General features: G+C 35.1%; 1 pseudogene; it reads right to left on the bottom strand.

Moving 5' to 3' along the window:
• Window positions 1-6367: 6367 nt before the first annotated feature.
• On the bottom strand, window positions 6368-7439 carry LOC121101720 (annotated as a pseudogene).
• Window positions 7440-20269: the final 12830 nt, after the last annotated feature.

The following is a 20269-nucleotide window of genomic DNA, read 5'->3' as shown; positions in this document are numbered from 1 at the left end:
ACAGCAGCTCTGCTGAATAAAATGCATCTGACTTTTAAATTGCAAAGATATCTGAAAAGTTAATTTTTCGTGTGTACTTATTGTTGAATGTTTTGGTTCAAGAAAGAATATTTAAAGCTTTTTAAAATACTTCAATTCTTAATGTAACTCTACCCTTCTGCCTTGAAAATCCTAACCAGCATGGCTGCAGTAGATTTCTTAGTGGTATCCAGTACCACTTGCAAAGGGCTTCTTGAACATATTAATTGTACTTGGGTATAGGACTCTGGTGTTGTTGGGTGTATTGTGTGGGCTGCATTATCTACAGCATTGTGCAATGACAACTAGAAGAGGCATTATACTTCACTGATGCTTGTCTGGTAATATCACTTCGTTCTAATGGAAGCTTTATGTGATGTATGAAATTTGTGTTTTTTATATATCAATGAGTATAGTTAGATTGGTCTTGTAATGCCTGTTTTTAGCTGTAAATAGTTCAGTATATACATGAGGGACTTCTGATTTATTGCAGTGTTCAATCCTGCTTTTGACTTATATTAAAGCATTCAGTTTTGCTTTCAATATCATGTGCCTTGGTTCTCGGATCCGCTGATGTGTACAGATAGTACTGACACCTTTGCCTCTGTACGTGAGAAATTTTTTTGCCCTGGCCACTTTCAATACTGTATCCTTGGATATAATATTTGTGAATTGCACTATGATGTGGTGTGGCATAGGTTTGTCGTGGTTGAATTTGGGAGGGGTCCTCTCTGCCTCTTGGACACAAATTCTTGCTTCCTTTATAGATTAGGGAAGTTTTCAGCTACAATTTATTCAATAACTCTTCTAGACCTCTCTCTTTCTCCATCCCCTCGGGGATGCTGACATTGGAACATTTCATTGAGTCAGTAATTTCCCATAATCTACATTCTTAAGATTGGATTTTTTTGAGCCAAGTTTCTGTTTTAGCTTTCTCTTCTACCAACCCATCCTCCAATTCACTGATTTGCTCTTCTGCATCATTTACCCTGGCCACTGGCAAGACTTATCCAAAAGAATAGAGAAAGGACCAAAATTAATAAAATTATGATTGAAAAGGGAGAGGTCCTAACCAACACCAATGAAATAGGAAAGATCATTAGAAACTTTTATCAACAGCTTTGTGCCAGTAAATTAAGCAACCTGGAAGAAATGGAGGCCTTCCTGGAAACCTATAAAATACCAAGACTGAAACAAGAAGAAATTGATTTTTTAAACAAACCAATTAATTATGAAGAGATTGAAGCAGTGATCAAAAACCTCCCAAAAAACAAAACTCCAGGGCCTGATGGATTCCCCAGGGAATTCTAAAAAAACAAAACAAAACAAAAAAACAAAGAAGAAATAATACCTATTCTCCTAAAGCTCTTTCAAAAAATAGAAACAGAAGGAAAATCACCAAACTCATGCTATGAGGCCAATATTACCTTGATCCCCAAACCAGACAAAGACCCCATCAAAAGGGAGAATTACAGACTAATTTCCCTAATGAATATGGACACCAAAATTCTCAACAAGATCCAGGCTAATAGAATCCAACAGTGCATTAAAAGGATTATCCATCATGACCAAGTGGGATTCATCCCTGGGATGCAAGTTAAGTATTTTTTTTGGAGGGGCTAATGTAAATGGTAATGTGTTTTTAATTTTAAATGCCACGTTTTCATTGTTGGTATCCAGGAAAACAATTGACTTTTGTATATTAACTTTATATTCCACAAGCTTGCTACAATCTCTTATTAGTTCCAGGAATTTTTTGTTGATTCTTTTGGACTTTCTACATAGACAATCATGTCATCTGTGAAAAAAGACAGTTATGCACATTCTTTCATGATACTTATTTTATTTCCTTTTTTTGCATATTGCATTAACAAGGACTTCCAGTATAATATTGAATAAGAGTATTAAGAATGGACATTCTTGTCTTGTACATAATCTTAGTGGAAAACTTCAAATTTCTCACCACTAAGTACGATGTTAGCTATAAGGGTTTTGTATATATTCTTTTTTTCTCCAGCAGATTTATTATTTTTTGGAAGAATTAACATAGTTAAAATGTCCATGCTACCCAGAGCAATCTACACTTTCAATGCTATCCCGATCAAAATACCAATGACATTTTTCAAAGAACTGGAACAAACAGCCCTTAAATTTGTGTGGAACCAGAAAAGGCCCCGAATCTCCAAGGAACTGTTGAAAAGGAAAAACAAAGCTGGGGGCATCACAATGCCGGATTTCAAGTTGTACTACAAAGCTGTGATCACAAAGACAGCATGGTACTGGCACAAAAACAGACACATAGACCAATGGAACAGAATAGAGAACCCAGAAATGGACCCTCGGCTCTTTGGGCAACTAATCTTTGACAAAGCAGGAAAAAAACATCCAGTGGAAAAAAGACAGTCTCTTCAATAAAAGGTGCTCGGAAAATTGGACAGCTACATGCAAAAGAATGAAACTTGACCACTCTCTCACACCATACACAAAGATATACTCCAAATGGTTGAAAGACCTCGATGTGAGATAGGAATCCATCAGAATCCTAGAGGAGAGCATAGGCAGCAACATCTATGACATCGGCCGCAGCAACCTTTTTCTTGACACATCTCCAAAGTCAAGAAAAACAAAAAGAAAAAATGAACTTGGTGGACTTCATCAAGATAAAAAGCTTCTGCATAGCCAAGGAAACAGTCAAAAAAACTAAGAGGCAGCCCACGGAATGGGAGAATATATTTGCAAATGACACTACAGATAAAAGACTGGTATCCAAGATCTACAAAGAACTTCTCAAACTCAATACACAAAAAACAAATAAACAAATCATAAAATGGGCAGAAGATATGAATAGACACTTTTCCAATGAAGACATACAAATGGCTAACAGACACATGAAAAAATGTTCAAAATCATTAGCCATCAGGGAAATTCAAATCAAAACCATGCTGAGATACCACCTTATGCCAGTTAGAATGGCAAAAATTGACAAGGCATCCTCTTTTTGGAGAGGATGTGGAGAAAGGGGATCCCTCCTACATTGTTGCTGGGAATGCAAGTAGGTACAGCCACTTTGAAAAACAGTGTGGTGGTCCCTTAAAAAGTTAAAAATTGAGCTACCCTATGATCCAGCCATTGCACTACTGAGTATGTACCCCAAAGATACATTGCACTCCAATGTTCATAGCTGCATTGTCCACAATAGCTAAATTGTGGAAGGAGCCAAGATGCCTTTCAACAGATGACTGCATTAAGAAGATGTGGTCCATATATACAATGGAATTTTACTTAACTATCAAAAAGAATGATTTCTCAACATTTGCTGCAATATGGACGGCACTGGAGGAGATAATGCTAAGTGAAATAAGTCAAGCAGAGAAAGACGATTATCATATGGTTTCACTCATTTATGGAACATAAGAAGTAGGAAGATCGGTCGGAGAAGAAAGGGATAAAGAAGGGGGGGTAATCAGAAGGGGGAATGAAGCATGAGAGACTATTGACTCTGAGAAGCAAACTGAGGGCTTCAGAGCGGAGGGGGGTGGGGGAATGAGATAGGCTGGTGATGGATAGTAAGGAGGGCACATATTGCATGGTGCACTGGGTGTTATACGCAACTAATGAATCATGGAACTTTACATGAAAAACCAGGGATGTACTCTATGGTGACTAACATAATGCAATAAAGAATATTTTTATAAAAAAGGTATGGGTTTGAGATTTAAATGTATCAATCATTGGATAGGTTTCTTATAGAGTTAAATGTTATTTTGAAGTGAAAGCAGTCTTTGAAAAGGATAAGAAAATAGCAATTTAAAATTGCTAGTATGGGGAACAATTGAGTATTTAAATACACAGCAGTAATCCTTTTTTAATATGTCTGTTTTCTTGAATTTCTAGAAAGCTTTATACTTAGATTCATATTTTCACTTATCCTATAGGATTTAGAGTGATGTCTGTTTCTTTACATTTTCTCACAACTCTGATTTTATCTTAATTTTTATCTTCTCCTTCTATTACAAATTATCAAATTATTTAAATTCCCAAGTATTACTTTTTCCATATATCATTGATTAGTGGGATATTTCTAGCAGCACTTGTTAGCCTCTCTATATGTATCTCTAGCAAAAACTAAACTGGATTGTGTTATTATGACTGCCTCAATTTTGCTGAATTTTGGCCCTCAAATACCTCCTCTTTTGGTAATACTGTTATTTAAAGTACTAATAATTCAAATATAGCCTTTTCTCATTCCATAGTCAATATTGATAGATGAAATCACATGATTTATAGTTGTTTGTGTTGTGAATTTGATTACTTACTTAACTGTTTAATTTTGAGATATCTAACTTCTCTGACAGTAGTATATATGGATAGGTGTTTTAATGTGTCTTTTTTTTTTATTATTGAATATTGCTTCTGTGCAACTCTCAGTGTTTCCTCGTTCTCAATGAAAAATTTACAAGTTACCTTTCCAAGTAAGGGAAAAGAAAACGGCTCTGAAATTTCTCTTCCTTAATCTTCACCACATTGATCAAAGAACATATAAAAACCTCCTTCATTTATCAAACATGTTTTTACTGAGGCTCTATTTTATTTTAGGCATTTGAAAAAGCTTTGGGAATGTAAGAATAATAGACAAAACTTCAGTGTTCAATGAATTTACCTAACATTCTTGGCATATGTCTTATCATACAAATTAATTGCTGAAATTGCTTCTATAATTCACTTACTTGAAAAATCAGTAAAAATAGGGGAACCTGGGTGGTGCAGTCAGTTAAGCCTCTGACTCTTGGTTTCCGCTCAGATGGTAATCTTCGGGTTCAGAGATCGAGCCCCAGTATGGGTTCTGTCTCTTGCATGGAGTCCTCTTGAGATTCTCTTTCCTACTTCCTCTCCCCCTCCCACTTGTGCTCATTCCTGTACTCTCTTTTCTCTCAAAATGAATAAATGGTTTAAAAAATCAAAAATTAAAGTCAGCAAAAATAAAAATGCTTTATTGTCCATTTATATAGTGTCTAGTTAGTTCTTGAATGTCAATTCAATTTTCATATCTTTTTTATTTTTTAATATTTTTTATTATTTTTTAAGGTTTTATTTATTTATTTGACAGAGACAGCGAGAGAGAGAACACAAGCAAGGGGAGTGTGAGAGGGAGAAGCAGGCTTCCCGCTGAGCAGGAAGTCAGATGCAGGGCTCGATCCCAGGACCCTGGGATCATGACCTGAGCCAAAGGCAGATGCTTAATGGTTGAGCCACCCAGGCGCCCCAATTTTCCTATCTTTGATTATAAAATCATAGTAAGGAGTACATAAGCCTATGAATTAGTCTTAATATAATTCTGAGGATAACAAATGTGAATGATGGTTTGTTTTTTATGATAATGTTGATAACAATATCAAGTGTACTCCAAATGGATAAAGATGGAAATGTCTTGGCTCATTTCTCTACACTTTCTAGCATCCTCCCGAAACTGGTTATAGTAGATCATCCTGTTGTTTCATTAAGGCAAATCAACCAGTTTAAATTTTCACAATCTTTATATTTCTGTCATTGTAAAATCTAATGAATAAATAATAGTGAAGTCCTATTATTATTTAAGCACCAAACTAAACTATTCCCATCTGTTGTCATTTTTAGCCCTCACCAGGGCACTGAGAGGTAGGCATCACTCTCTGCATGCTACAGCTAAGGAAACTAGGACTGCGATAACTTAAATGACTTGTAGAAGTTTCGCTGGATTTGTAATTCAAAGGCAGTTAGTTGAACCCACACTATTAGGCAGTTGCTCTCTGAATTGCACTACTAGATGGTAGTGGTATGATGAAGTGATGAAGCCAACTAATATATCCCATTAGTTTGTTGTTATACAATTATACAAGTTGTATTCACTCTGATCCATCTGATAACCCTCTAAATATTTTGTGAGAGTAAGAAACACATATATGCTCCTTCTACAGTTCATTGCAGACATCTGGTTAGAATGTGAAAGTTGAGGAGACAATAAAAGCAAAGACAAGGTGGAGAGGTGAGAGTTTGGATGCACCAGTGTGTGGCATCAAACTAAATGAAAAGAATGGATGGAATAAGGTTTGATCAGATGGATAGGTAGAATGGAAGAATGGAAGAACACAATTGATGGAAAAAGAGCAAACAGATGCTTCAGAAAAGAAAAAGGCAGAAGACAGAATAATTCAGTATGAAAGGAGTTTTTTCTAAGTTTAACTACACTGCCATAAATAGGAGTGTTACGATTTAATGGAAGAAAATCAAACAAGTAGGCTATGACCTCGTAACTCATTAGTGGAAGAGTGATTATTTTAACCTCAGATTTCTCTGCCTTCAAAAAATCACTTCAACTGCTTATGTCTCCTGTTTTTTTCCAAGTAAGTCCACTCCTGTCCCACAGTTTCTGCTTGGCTGACTTGACCTCTTTGTTCCAAAGTGTACAGATGAGGGGAAACGGCATAGGGGTGATAATGGTGTAGAGTATGGACACCATCTTGTCCACAGAAAAATGTGGAGAAGGGATGAGCATAGATGAAAATACAGGGTTCAAAGAAGAGTGTTACCAGCATGAGGTGGGAGCCACAGGTGGAGAGTGCATTTCACTTTGTCTCCTTGGAGCGAATCTTGACCAGGATAGTGGAGTAGGAAGAAACCAGTACCACAAAGGAGCTGGTAGAGATCAGCCGACTGTTAGATACCATTAGCAATTCAATGACAAATGTGTCTGCACAGGCAAGTTTGATGACAGGGGAACGTCACAGAAGAAGTTGTCCACCTGATTTGGTCCACAAAAAGGCAGACGGATAGAATCCTCTGGACAAGTAGAGTGCACAAACCCTCGCATCCAGGAGGCAGCCACCAACACACAGCATAATCCTCAACTCATGATAGTGGTATAGTGCAGGTGGTGACAAACTGCAACATAGTAATTATAGACCATCACTGTGAGCAGGAACATCTCAGCGGCCCTGACAAAATGCAAAAAGAAGAGCTTCACAGTGCATTAGTCATAGCGAATGAGCTTGTCATTATCAAGAAAGTCAGCCAGAAGTGTAGGGGTAGTTCCTGTTGAATAACAAAAGTCAAGGAAAGACAGGTTGCCAAGAAGGAAATACATGGATGATGAATTCAGATAGTTATCAGAGGCCACTATGACCATGATGAGGACATCGCCTACTCAAGTTGGACACAAAGAAGAAAAGAAATAGTACAAATAATCCCGCCTCGATAGATGGGTTCTGTGAGAATCCTACCAGGACAAAGTCTCTCACCACCTCTGTTTGGTTTTCATCCATTTGACCTGGCTCCTTGATCAAAGAAATTAAACAAGGGGCATTAGTAACATTGGAAGTGAGTGAAATATTTCACACCAAATGCAAGAATCTTCCCATTTCAAAGGAAATAGTTCTCTCTAGGATATATCCTTGTTGATTAGTTAGAAAAAACTGCTTTCTCTTTAGCTGATACTGAACATTTTTCTTCAGTAATTTCCAACTTTAAGACAATAATGAAGTAGCCAAGATATTTTGGAGCATAAAGTCACCTGGTCTGGGGCCTTTAACTTCAACTTGATGCATCGCCATCTTCCATTAATCAGTCTTTCCCTTCTCTCTTCATTTTTACATTCAGTCTCAAGACGTAGGTTACTTTTCCCTGCCATACTAGCTTTTTTTTTTTTTTAAATTAAAGTCTTCAGGAAAAAAACCTCAAATGTAGAATTTAAGATTCCGTGGAACAGGCATTAGGATCTGTAGAGGTTTTCCTTCATATGGGAAATCGCCCTATGTAGATATTTAGGCTGCTATAGTAACCCTGTGCCCCTTCTCTATCACCATAACTCTTGTGGGGCTCTACCCTGTGCATGTGGCTGGAGGAAGGATCACTTTGGATGGAGGAAGGATCATTTCACTTTGAGCTTATTGCTAGATTGTTGACCCTTATGTAAGTTTCCTGAATGCCCGTCTACATTACATTTCTGTCCAGCATATTGTGTATAACACATTTCTCATCTTCTGTACTAGCTGTGGAAATATGGGCACGGACTGCTCTTAAAGATAAAAATAGAATGATAAAAAGGTTATTTATGCATGCAGGTGACTCCCTCTTTTATTCTATCAAATTGAGTAAAAAGAACTTATTTCTCTGAGATAAAAGAATTAGCATTCCAGGGAGTGTACGTGTGTTTATATTTTTTATGCATTCATATGAGCAATGGCTGGAAGGTGCTTCTGTATGTGATGAAATAGGTGGTGATAGTCCCATGAGGAATGTGGGGGCTCGCGATAGCTGCTGTTGACCCAAATCCTACAGTTCTACAGCACACACAGCAATATTTTTAGCAATTAAGAGACATAGTAATTTAAAGTTTATATACTATTGAGTTTTCTTTATCTCATCATAGTTTATGCCTCCTCTATAAACTGAATATCTTTATTTAGGCAATTCAACAAGAATAAAAGTTTTGTAAAAGAAAATTAATTTTAAACTAGATAAATTCCAGTTTAAATAAAACAATAAAATTTATGTACGTCAATAGAAATGTGCTTAACAACTGTAAATAACAAGAAATAATATGAAGAATCCCAAAATGTAAATATTATTTTGTTAAAATTATGTTTTCAAAAAGATGCATTAATCTGAGAAAATGAATATGTAATAAAGGGAAAAAGATACTGAAGTACATTTAAAATATGACAAAATCTTTTTACCCAGAAAAGTAAAACTATAAGCCACTAGATTAAAGGTGAAAGCAACAGTCTTCATAATTGTTGACTTTTATAGTTGGGACTTTCTTTTCACTTATTGATAGCTTCAAATTCGCTACAGTGAACTCTTATATTTATGATAAATACTTGAACTTTCTGTGACATAGTGTGGTTATGCATATCCACAGGTCCTAGGACTATTTTATATGAAAAATTTAATGTTTGGAATTTGTTCTTTTTCTGCAACTTAGTTATTATTAATTTACATTTACTAAATTTCAGATAAAAATTCCACTTAATTATAACCCATGTAACTTTTTTTGAGAGTAATAGTTGTTATGTGTACATCAAACCTCAGATTTATGAAAAATGAGTTTTCAGTAAAGGATTTGGTTTGCAAGAAGTATTTTACTATTTAAGTTTTAATGTTTTAAATTTATTTTCTGATTACAAAGATAATACTTATTGCTGAAATTTAGAAAGATGAAGAACATGAAGAAAACAATCATCCAGCACCAAAACGGAGACACTGTTAACTTTAACTAGTCATATATTCTTAAAACCTTTGTTAAATGTATCACTTAAATTATATAATTGGTATGTTATTATATATGCAGTGTGATACATCACTGTAAAATACCGTAATTGCCATTAAATAGTGATTTTGCAAGTGGGTACAGATGACAGGAGTATGAAAAAAAAGGCTTTCAGTGGAACGGATCTTCTGTCTGATTACACACCTGTCTGTAAAGTCAGGTCTTTAGGTCACACATGCCTAGAATGCTAACAAAATAGAGCCATCCTAGACACTATAGAACCAAGACTAAATAAATTTGATGGAACCCCTTGGTTGCACTGGCCGTTGTTAGGAAATTTGGTGTTTAGTGATTTAGGGATTCAGATACTTGCAGTCAAATCCCTTGCAGTCAAAGGGAATCATTAAAAATGTAATCACAACCTTTTGCCAGAAATTATTGAACACAGAAATATGTGTGTTTGGGGGTGATAGTGGGATGTGAGGGTAAAAGCCAATGGCTAGGAAAGAGAAGAAAAAAAGATAAGATAGTTGGAATAATGTCAGCTGGGTTATATTGGGAATTGTGTTCCCAACACTGAAGCATTCCAGCTGATGAGAGGATAATGAAACATTAAGCAAAGTTTGGCTGCAGGTGCCTTGCCAAAAACAGTACACCTTTGCTTTCATTCATGACTTTCTCCATATGGAACACCTTTTCTAATCAGAATTTTTGACTTTAGATTTTCTTTTTCCAAATTATAAGAACATGTAAAAGCAAAAATCTCTCTTTTCTTTCACTGCTACCCCTATACCACTGTGTGGGATGGGGAAAGAGGAAGAGAGAAGAGATTCATGGATGTTCTTCCATGTAGTACACATAGCTCTAACTCCTTTTCAGCTGATACATGATACTTTTAAAAACATGGGTATGCTATGATGAAGTACTCTGTTGATAGCATGTAGATCATCTATTTTATTATTCTTACCAATAGTGCTGTATTAAACAATGTTGAATTTTGAATTTTGTTCATAGGTCTTTAGACGTTTATTATTTATAAGGGATAGAGACCTGAAAGTGAAATTTCTGAGGCAGATGTTGACAGAATATTTTTTCTCCCAAAGTAGCTATGCTGCCTTATGCTTCCATGAGTAATATACATGGCACTAATTTCACACTCTTCTCAACACTGGATAATATCAGCCATTATTGTTATTTAATTTTAATTTTACAAATGCGATGGGTAAAAATGATACCTTGGTATCTTAATTTGTGTTTGCCTTATCACAGTTGTGAATGAACATTTTTAAAGATTTATTGCACAAAGTAAAAAAAAGATTTTTATTAGTTACGTATTCTGAAGATTTCATGTTCATGTTGTCACTTTATATACTGAGTGTTTATGTTTTCGTTATTAATATACAGAAGTTCTCTAGATTTCAAAGATATTGTATGATGCAAGTGTTTGAAATATTTATTTTTAATGTAAATTTACAATCAATTGAATTTTTACTTATGTAAACTTCTAATCAAATGGAGAAATAGAACATCAAAGAGGCAACTTCATGCCACCCTCTCAGGAATCCCTGTAGTTAACCTTTTTTTTAAATGACTTCTATCACTTTTAATTAATTTTGAACTTCATCAAAATGGGATTATATGATACATGCACTCTATATATTTGATTACTTGACACTATGTGAAATTTATCCAAACCATTATGTGTATCAGTATTTGTACATTTTTATTGCCAATGAGATGTATTGTTGCTTCCATTCTATGAACATACCATAATTTACTTACAAATGACCCTGTTGAACTTTTGGGTGGTTTCTCATTTTTGGAAAAAAGAAATACAGCTGTTATGAGCATTCCTATACATGTTTATTGAAGGACATAACACTCATTTCTGTTGGATGTTTTATTAAGTGGGACTTTTTAATCCTAGAGTAGACGCAGATTTAGTGTTAGAAACTGTCAGACATTCTTCAGATGTGATTGTACTAATTTACAATCTCCCAGCATTGTAAGAGAGTTTCCTCTTCCACACTTGTAATTTTCCATCTTTAAAATATATGTATTTTAGGGGCTCTGGGGTGGTGCAGTCAGCTAAGCGTCCAACTCTTGGTTTTGGCTCAGGTCATGATCTCAGCATCGTGAAGTCGAGCCACATGTGCATCTCCCTCTCTCCCTATGCACTCTCTCTCTCTAAAGTAGATTTTTTAAAAAAATATATACATATGTATTTTAGCCATTCTGCTGGATGTGTATCTGTGCTTTAATTTGCATATTCCTGATAAGTGATGATTGTGAATACATTTTTCATGTGGAAATTTTTTTTGCTCAAAATTTTTATTTATTTTTATTTGAATATAATTGGCATACAATGTTACATTAGTTTCAGGTGTATAGTATCACGGTTTTGCTAGTCTATATGTTATGCTATGCTCACCACAAGTGTAGTTACAATACCATTGACTATATTCCCTATGCTATACCTTCCATCCCCATGACTTTTTCATTCCACAACTGGAAGCCTCTGTCTCCCATTCCCCATTCACACATTTTGCCCATCCCCCCATCCTCCTCCCCTCTGGCAACTGTGTTTGCTCGCTGTATTTATGGCTCTGTTTCTGCCTTTTATTTGGAAATCTTTTTCATGAAGTGTCTATTCAAATTGTTTGCTCAGTTGTTAGTTGGATCATGCGTATTATTTTATTGACTTACACAAGTTTTCTTGTATAATGTATAATAAAATCCTTAGTTGGATATATGTTTGCAATGATTTAATCTTTTCGATGACTTGCCTTTTCACTTTCTTAGTGGCATATTTTAGTAAACAGAAGTTCTTTAATGATGTCAAGTTTTTTTTTTTAATATATGGTTAAAGACAATTCTGTTTTAAGAACTCATCCCTCTGAAAATCATGAACATATTCCATTATAAACTAGATGCCTAAATATTTTAGCTTTTACATTTGGGAATATGATCTATTTTAAATTTTGTGTGTGGTGAAATCTCTTCACTTAATTTCTCTCAGTTATGTGTTTTAGTATTGAGAGGAAAGGTCTTGTGTCATTTTTTGTTAGATGTTTCTTCATTTTTATGACAGTTTAGAACTATTGTAAAATTTTTTCCTTTAATTTTTTTTTCTAGATTGGTTGTAGCAAGTTTGCTAAATTCACATAGCATGAATATTGCATTGAATATGTAGTTTACTTTTAGTTATGTGGACATCTTAACAATATTAAGTCTTCAATTCCATGAATGTGCAGGATATACTTACATTTATTTGTGTATCCAATTTCTTTGTCAATGTTTATAGTTTTCAGTGTACAAGCTTGTCACCTCCTTGCTTAGATTTATTCCTAAGTTGTTTTCTTTTTATGCTATTGTAAATGAAGATGATTTCTTGGGGCGCCTGGGTGGCTCAGTCATTAAGCATCTGCCTTCGGCTCAGGGCGTGATCCCGGCGTTCTGGGATCGAGCCCCACATCAGGCTTTTCCACTGGGAGCCTGCTTCTTCCTCTCCCACTCCCCCTGCTTGTGTTCCCTCTCTCACTGGCTGTCTCTCTCTCTGTCAAATGAATAAATAAAATCTTTAAAAAAAAAGATGATTTCTTAATTTCTGTTTTGGACTGTTATTGTTAGTATATAGAAATGCAGATGATTTTTCTTTTTAGTTTTTATTGAAATTCCAGTTACGTAACATACAGTGTAATATTAGTTTCAGGTATAAAATTTAGTGATTTAACACTTACATACATTACCCAGTACTTACCACAACAGTGCAACTGTGTTTGTTTGTTTGTTTGATTTTTTTTTTTTGCTTTTGTGTCCTGCAACTTTGCTGAATTTATTAGTTCCAGAAGTGGTTTTGATGAAATCTTTATGACTTTTTAAAATTTTTTATTATGTTATGTTAGTCACCATACAGTACACCCTTAGTTTTTGATGTAGTGTTCCATGATTCATTGTTTGCGTATAACACCCAGTGCTCCATGCAATATGTGCCCTCCTTAATACCCATCACCAGCCTATCCCAATCCCCCACCCCCTCCTCTCTGAAGCCCTCAGTTTGTTTCCCAGAGTCCATAGTCTCTTGTGGTTCATTCCCCCTTGTGTTTACTCCCCCTTTATTCTTCCCATCCTTCTCCTACCGATCTCCCTGCTATTTCTTATTTTCCATAAATGAGTGAAAGCATACGATAACTGTCCTTTCTCTGCTTAACTTATTTCACTTAGCATAATCTCCTCCAGTCCCGTCGTCCATGTTGTGCAAATGTTGGGTAATTGTTCTTTGTGATGGCTGAGTAATATTCCATTGTATATATGGACCACATCTTAATCCATTCATCTGTTGAAGGGCATCTCGGCTCCTTCCACAATTTAGCTATTGTGGACAATCCTGTTATGAACATTGGGGTGCATATGGCCCTTCTCTTCACTACATCTGTATCTTTGGGGTAAATACCGAGTAGTGCAATTGTTGGGTAGCTCTATTTTTAACTTTTGAGGGAACTCCACAGTGTTTTCCAAAGTGGCTGTACCAACTTGCATTAAGATCCTGTAGTCTACAAATATATAATTTTATTTCTCCCTTTCCTTTATAGGAGATACATTTTGTCTCTCCTTCTTACGTACTTGCTTTGGATTTTACTTCTAATATCATGTTGAATAGAAGTGGTGAGAATGGGGATTTTTGCCTTATTCCTGATCTAGAGGAAGAGCTTTTAGTGTTTCACCATGGTAAGTAATATTAGCCTTGGCTTTTCATAAATGATATGTTGAGATACTTTTCTGCTTCTATTTCTTGTTTTTGTTTTTAATTTTTATTTATCTTTATTATTGATGCATAATTGACTTGACAGTGTTCTATTGCCGTCAGATTGCAACATCTTAATTCAGCAGTTCTATATATTACTCAGTGCTTACCACAATAAATGTTGTCACCATCTGTCACCGTACATTATTTCAATATTATTGACTATATTTCTTAAGCTATACTTTTCATCCTCATCACATTTATTTTATAACTGGAAGTTTGTACCTCTTAATCTCCTTCATCTACTTCACCTGTCCATCCCCCCACCCACCTCCCCTCTGCAAATCATTAGTTTGTTCTCTGTGTTTAAGAGTCTATTTTTTGGTCCATTTCTGTGGTTTTTAAGATTTCACATGTAAGTGAAATCATATGGTATTTGCCTTTGTCTGGCTTATTTCACTTAGCATAATACCTCTGGGTCCATCCATGTTGTCACAAATAGTGATATTTCATTCCTATTTATGGCTGAGTAATATTGTTTTATATATATAAATATATCTCCATTCATGTATTGATAGATACTTGGGTTACTTCCATATCTTGGCTATTGTAAAGAATACTGAAATGAATGTCAGGTTACCTGTATCTTTTCAAATTAGTGTTTTGATTTCTTTGGGTAAATACCCAGAAGTGGAATTACTGGATCATATGGTAATTCTATTTTTAATTTTGTGAGGAAACTCCATGCTGTTTTCCATAGTGGCTGCACCGATTTACATTCCCACCAACAGTGCATGAGAGCTCCCTTTTCTCCATATCTTCTCCAACACTTGTCATTCTTGTCCTTTTTTTTTTTTTTTTTTTTTTTTTTTTTTACTAGCCATTCCAGCAAGAGCGTGGTGGTAGCTCATTGTGGTTTTGATTTGCATTTCACTGATGATGAGTGATGCTGACCATCTTCTCCTGTCTTTTGGCCATCCGTATGTCTTCTCTGGAGAAATGTTTATTCAAGTCCTCTGGCCCTTTATTAATTGTTTTTGTTGTTGAATTTGTTATTGAATGGTATGTGTTCTTTATATATTTTGGATATCAACCCCTTATTAGAGATATCATTTTATAAGTATCTTCTTCCATTCTGGAGCTTGCTTTTACATTTTGTTGGTAGTTTTCTTCATTGTTTAGTACTTACATTTCCTAACTTCCTGTTTCAGTTCTTCCTGTGTTCATACATTCTTCCCCTGAGATTAGTGAGCATCTTTATGGCTATTACTTTGAAGTCTTTATCAAGTAGATTACTTAACTCTATTTCATTAAGTTCTTTTTCAGGTTTTGTCTTATTCTTTGGTTTGGAACATATTCCTCTGTCTCATTTTGCTTGTCACCCTGTGCTGGTCCCTATGTATTAGATGAAGTAGTGACCTCTCTTACTGTTGAAGGAATTGTCTTGTGTATGAGCTATTCTACATGGGCCAGAAGTGCAATATCCTCTGATCACCAGAGCATTCTGTGTGGGCTGTGCATGCCTGCCAGCTGTGATAGGGTCACACTACTGCACAGGGGAGGTCAGGGCCGGGGGCACCTGCCTGGGCATTTCAGACTTGGTTACTGCAAAGAGAATTTAAGTCATTTGCTTTTTCCAGTTGCACCTTGGCTGCTGCATGGCATGGGCAGGGTTCAGGGCACTCTCTCTGCCCTGCAGTTTACATATCAAATGCTGAACAAGTGGGGGTGGGAGGCAAGATGCCAAATCCTTACCCATCCTGGTTGCAGCTAGCTCTCTGTACAGGGTGGGTAAAATATGTCCTCCAGTGCTAGCAGGCATGAGGAAAGGCACTAAAAATGGCACCTGCAGGTGCTCCTTCCTTAGCAAGTCAGAATGAGGTTGCAAAAATGGTGTCAACCAGTGCTTCCATCCCTGGATAAAGTCCCTTCCGGTTCATGCGTCTCCAGCAACTGCTTTAAAATTAGTAAGTGTATCTCCCTTGCTTTTGGACTAGGTGCTTTTCAATCTGTTGCTTTTTATTTCCTATGTCAATATTAAAAAACATAAGATGTACTCACTTTATTATGAATGTTGATTTATCATAATTGTGTTTCTTCTCACTTTCTCACCAAGATTTAGTTAAAATACTCTTAGTATGTAGATCCAGATGACTGCCGATAATTTTTCCATCACATATACACTTTCAAGAATTATTTTTTAAGAGCTCTATTTTGAATAAACCATGCATTGTGTTTTTTCTAATACACCATTTAAGGCCATATTAGAAAACTGTGTAAGGCTACACAGTTTAGGAGACAATCACCAGTACTCCCAGGTACTGTTAGAATTATAGAAACTGTTAGATTTACTTCTACCAATTATGTCAAGGACACTAAGTATCTCATACTCTCAAACAAAATTTTCTTCATCCCACAGAGAGATGCTGGACCCATAGGCAATCATTTTCCAATCTCATCTCTCTTGAGACCCTGGAAACCATTAATCTACTTTCTGTTTCTGTACACTGGCCTATTCTGGACATTTCATATAAATGGAATCACAGAATATGTGGCCTTTTATCACTGGCTTCTTTCACTTAGCATAATGTGTAGAAGGATCATATATATAGTAACATGTATCAGTAATTCATTTCTTTTGATGGCTGAATAACATTCCTTTATATGGATATACCACCTTGTATTTATCTATTTAGTAGTTTGTGGACATTTGAGTTTTTCCATTTTTGGTCGATTATGAGTTACACATTAACAAGTTTTTGTGTGAACATATGTTTTCACTTTTCTAGGGTATATCTCTGGAGTTAGAATTGCTGGATCATATGTGAACTCTATATTTAACATTTTGAGGAATAGCTGGCAGTTTCCCAAAGTGGCTGCACCATCTTACTATCATACCAGCCCAGGGCACAGTATATGGACATTTCACTTTCTCTCTGTCCTCATTAACACCATCAAAACTTGTTTTCTTTTTCTTTACTCCCCCCCCCTTTTTTAACTTTAGCCATCCTTGTAGATATGAAGTAGTATCCCATTGTGGTTTTCATTTGCATTGTCCTAATGATGTTGAGTATATTTTCATGTGCTTATTGGCTATTTGTATATCTTCTTTGGAGAAATATATATTCTCATCCTCGACCATATTTTGATTGAGTTTTTTCATCTTTTTACAGTTGTAGAAGATCTATATATATATTCTGGATACAAGTTCCTTATCAAATATGTAATTTGCAAGTATTTATTTTGATCTATGAACTGCCTTCTTACTCTGTTAATTGTGTCCTTTCAAATTTTGGCTTTTGATGTATTCCAATTTATCCACTTTTTACTTTTGTTACTCATGATATTGATGTTACTTGGGATATTGATGTTACATAAATATGATGTTATGTCATTGCCTAATCCATGTTCACAAAACTTACTACTACATTTATTTATATTTTGATTATTTTTTTGCAGATGATTTTTCCAACTTTTGTATTCACTTGGTTATTTTAAAGGAATTTGTGAAGAGAGGAATCAAATGCAAGCTCCAAATCACTCCTTTGAAATAAAAGCTCTTCAGACACTTAATGGCATATTCATATGTGTCACAAAGTTTATAGGGTCATATGAGTCAAAGCATACTCATTTATTTATTTTTTTTGTTTTATACTTTTGCTATCCCTGAATAGATTGTCTCATATCACACATTTTTAGGAGGAATCTGTATGTCTTTGTCAAATCTTGATCTAATCTTTCTAAAATAAATTCTTGACATAATTTATTATCAAATAATATCTCTTGTGGCATTTAAAGCATTGATTTAGGGCAGGAGTAAAGAGTGAGAAATGTTGATATCAGGAAACAAGAAATAGGCAAATTTGGGAATATGGAGTAAAAAGTATGGAATTAATGTAATTATTATAATAATTATAACAGCATATAACAAACTTCTTTTCTTTAAATACATTGTAAAGAAAACAAGAGGTATGTAGAAAAAAGGCTAAGTATGTTTAAGCTCTGGTATCTTCAAATTTTTATTGTTTTTTTTTCTTTCCTTCTGTGTCTACATGATGGATAACTTTTATATTGTGGAGTACAGGTATGTGAACACCATTTTAATGAATTGGTTTAATTGGTCATTATTTTTTTACATTACGATAGTTTTAGGTATTTTGCTAAATTTGTGATATAATAGCACAACTAAAATGTTATAATAGGGGAACTTTGGTGGTGGCCAAGTTGTTGCAAGTCATGTGCTTATCAGTGTATGAGAGGATGAATTAAAGCAGCTTGTCTGCTATCCATTCATTTTCTTCACTGTGAAGAAATCCCTTGGGGTAAAGGAAAGAAGACAGGGGAACTACATTGAATTGCTTATCGACTGGACTCTAGGAAAATCAACTAAAGATATTTTCTGGAAGAAATAGACTTTATTTCTTTTTTTTAAAGATTTTATTTATTTGTTTGACAGAGAGAGAAACAGCCAGCGAGAGAGGGAACACAAGCAGGGGGAGTGGGAGAGGAAGAAGCAGGCTCCCAGCAGAGCAGGAAGCCTGATGTGGGGCTGAATCCCAGGACCCTGGGATCACGCCCTGAGCCGAAGGCAGACGCTTAACGACTGAGCCACCCAGGTGCCCCTAGACTTTATTTATTAAATTCCTTGTTGCTGATAAAGGATTACCCATTGCAAATAGAATCCAGAATTAATGAGGCACGGCTCTCTAAGAAATGTCATTTAAGTTTTACAAATATACATCTTGGTAATGTAGAATGGAAACATTTCAGTTTAAATGCATCTAGTTGTATGAAGAACCCTGTGAAATTCATTTAGAAATCTAATCCATACTGATCTAGAGGAGGTTGTCTGAGGCTGAACCAAAGGAATTAGTTTTCCTCTAAGGAAAGACCTGGGAAACTGGCCTCGATGTCCCAGAAACTTACCTGTTTTGTCTTTTTTTCTGAACCCCTTAGTTACCTATAACCCATAATTATTTAATAAAAGCTTATAATGAGTAAGATCACAAATTCATGTAAGTATGATTTGACAATATAATCCTATATGTTAGCTCATTATGAAAGACAAAGCGTGAGTGACATTAGAATAGAGATAAAATAGGAAATATTGTGAAGCATTTAAGAAAGTATCCAAATATTCTGCAGACTTTCCTGAAATAATTTTATTGCATTTTAGACATTTGAACAAGAAAGCTTATAATATCTTAGCATTGAAAAACATCTTCAACATTAATCAGAAGAAGATAACAAAATAGAAATAATCTACAGATAATACCAAGATGTGAAGCATCCAATACAAATTACTAGGTGTGTGTACAGGCAGGAAAATAAGACTCAAACAGAAGACCTAATATCAGTCAATAAAACAGATATGATAGGAATTATGGAATGGAAGATGTAGTCTTAAAAAATCTATTATCAATATACTTAAGGATTTAGAGTAAAATCTAAATTCAATTGGGGGAGAATAAAAACCCTGAACATTCACATCCTTAAAAGCAGAGTTTCAAATTCATAAAGCAAAATTTAGAGAATTGTAAGGAGAAGAATATCAACTTACAGTTTTAATCAGAGATTTCAATACCCTTCCCTTATTTCCTGAAACACAGACTTATAGATCAGTAGAACAGAATAGAGAGACTAGAAATAAATGCATGCAGAGATTCAACTAACGTTTGACAAAGGTGCCCAGAGTACACAATAGGAAAAGTTAGTGTCTTCAATAAATGGTGTTGGTACGTTCGATATCCACAAACAAAAGAACAGAACTGGATTGTTATCTGCCATCACAGAGAAGAATCAACTCAAAATGGACTAATGACTTAAATATAAGACCTGAAACTGAAACTGTAGGGCTCCTGGAAGAAAATGTAGGAGAAAAGCTTCCTGACATTATTATTGGCAGTAATATCCTGAGTATGATACCAAAAGCACAGGCAACAAAAGAAAAAACAGACAAGGTGGACTGTATCAAACTAAAAAGCTTCTACACAGCAAAGGAAACAATCAACAAAATGAAAAATCAACCTGCGGAATAGGAGAAAATATTTACAAACCATGTATATGATAAGGGTTATTGTCCAAAATATATAAGGAACTCTTATAACTCAATAACACCATTTAAAAATAACAGAAAGTAATCTATTTAAAAATGAGCAAAGTATTGAATAGATATTTCTCCCAAAGATATACAAATGGTGAGTGAGTGTGTGCTGAAATGATTATCTGGGAAATGAACATCATAGCCACAATGAGATATCACT

This window comes from Ursus maritimus, unplaced genomic scaffold, assembly GCF_017311325.1.
Source record: "Ursus maritimus isolate PB19 unplaced genomic scaffold, ASM1731132v1 scaffold_9, whole genome shotgun sequence".
In the NCBI taxonomy this organism is placed as follows: domain Eukaryota; kingdom Metazoa; phylum Chordata; class Mammalia; order Carnivora; family Ursidae; genus Ursus; species Ursus maritimus.
The sequence above is the reverse complement of the archived record's forward strand: the minus strand, read 5'-3'. Positions and strand labels throughout refer to the sequence as shown.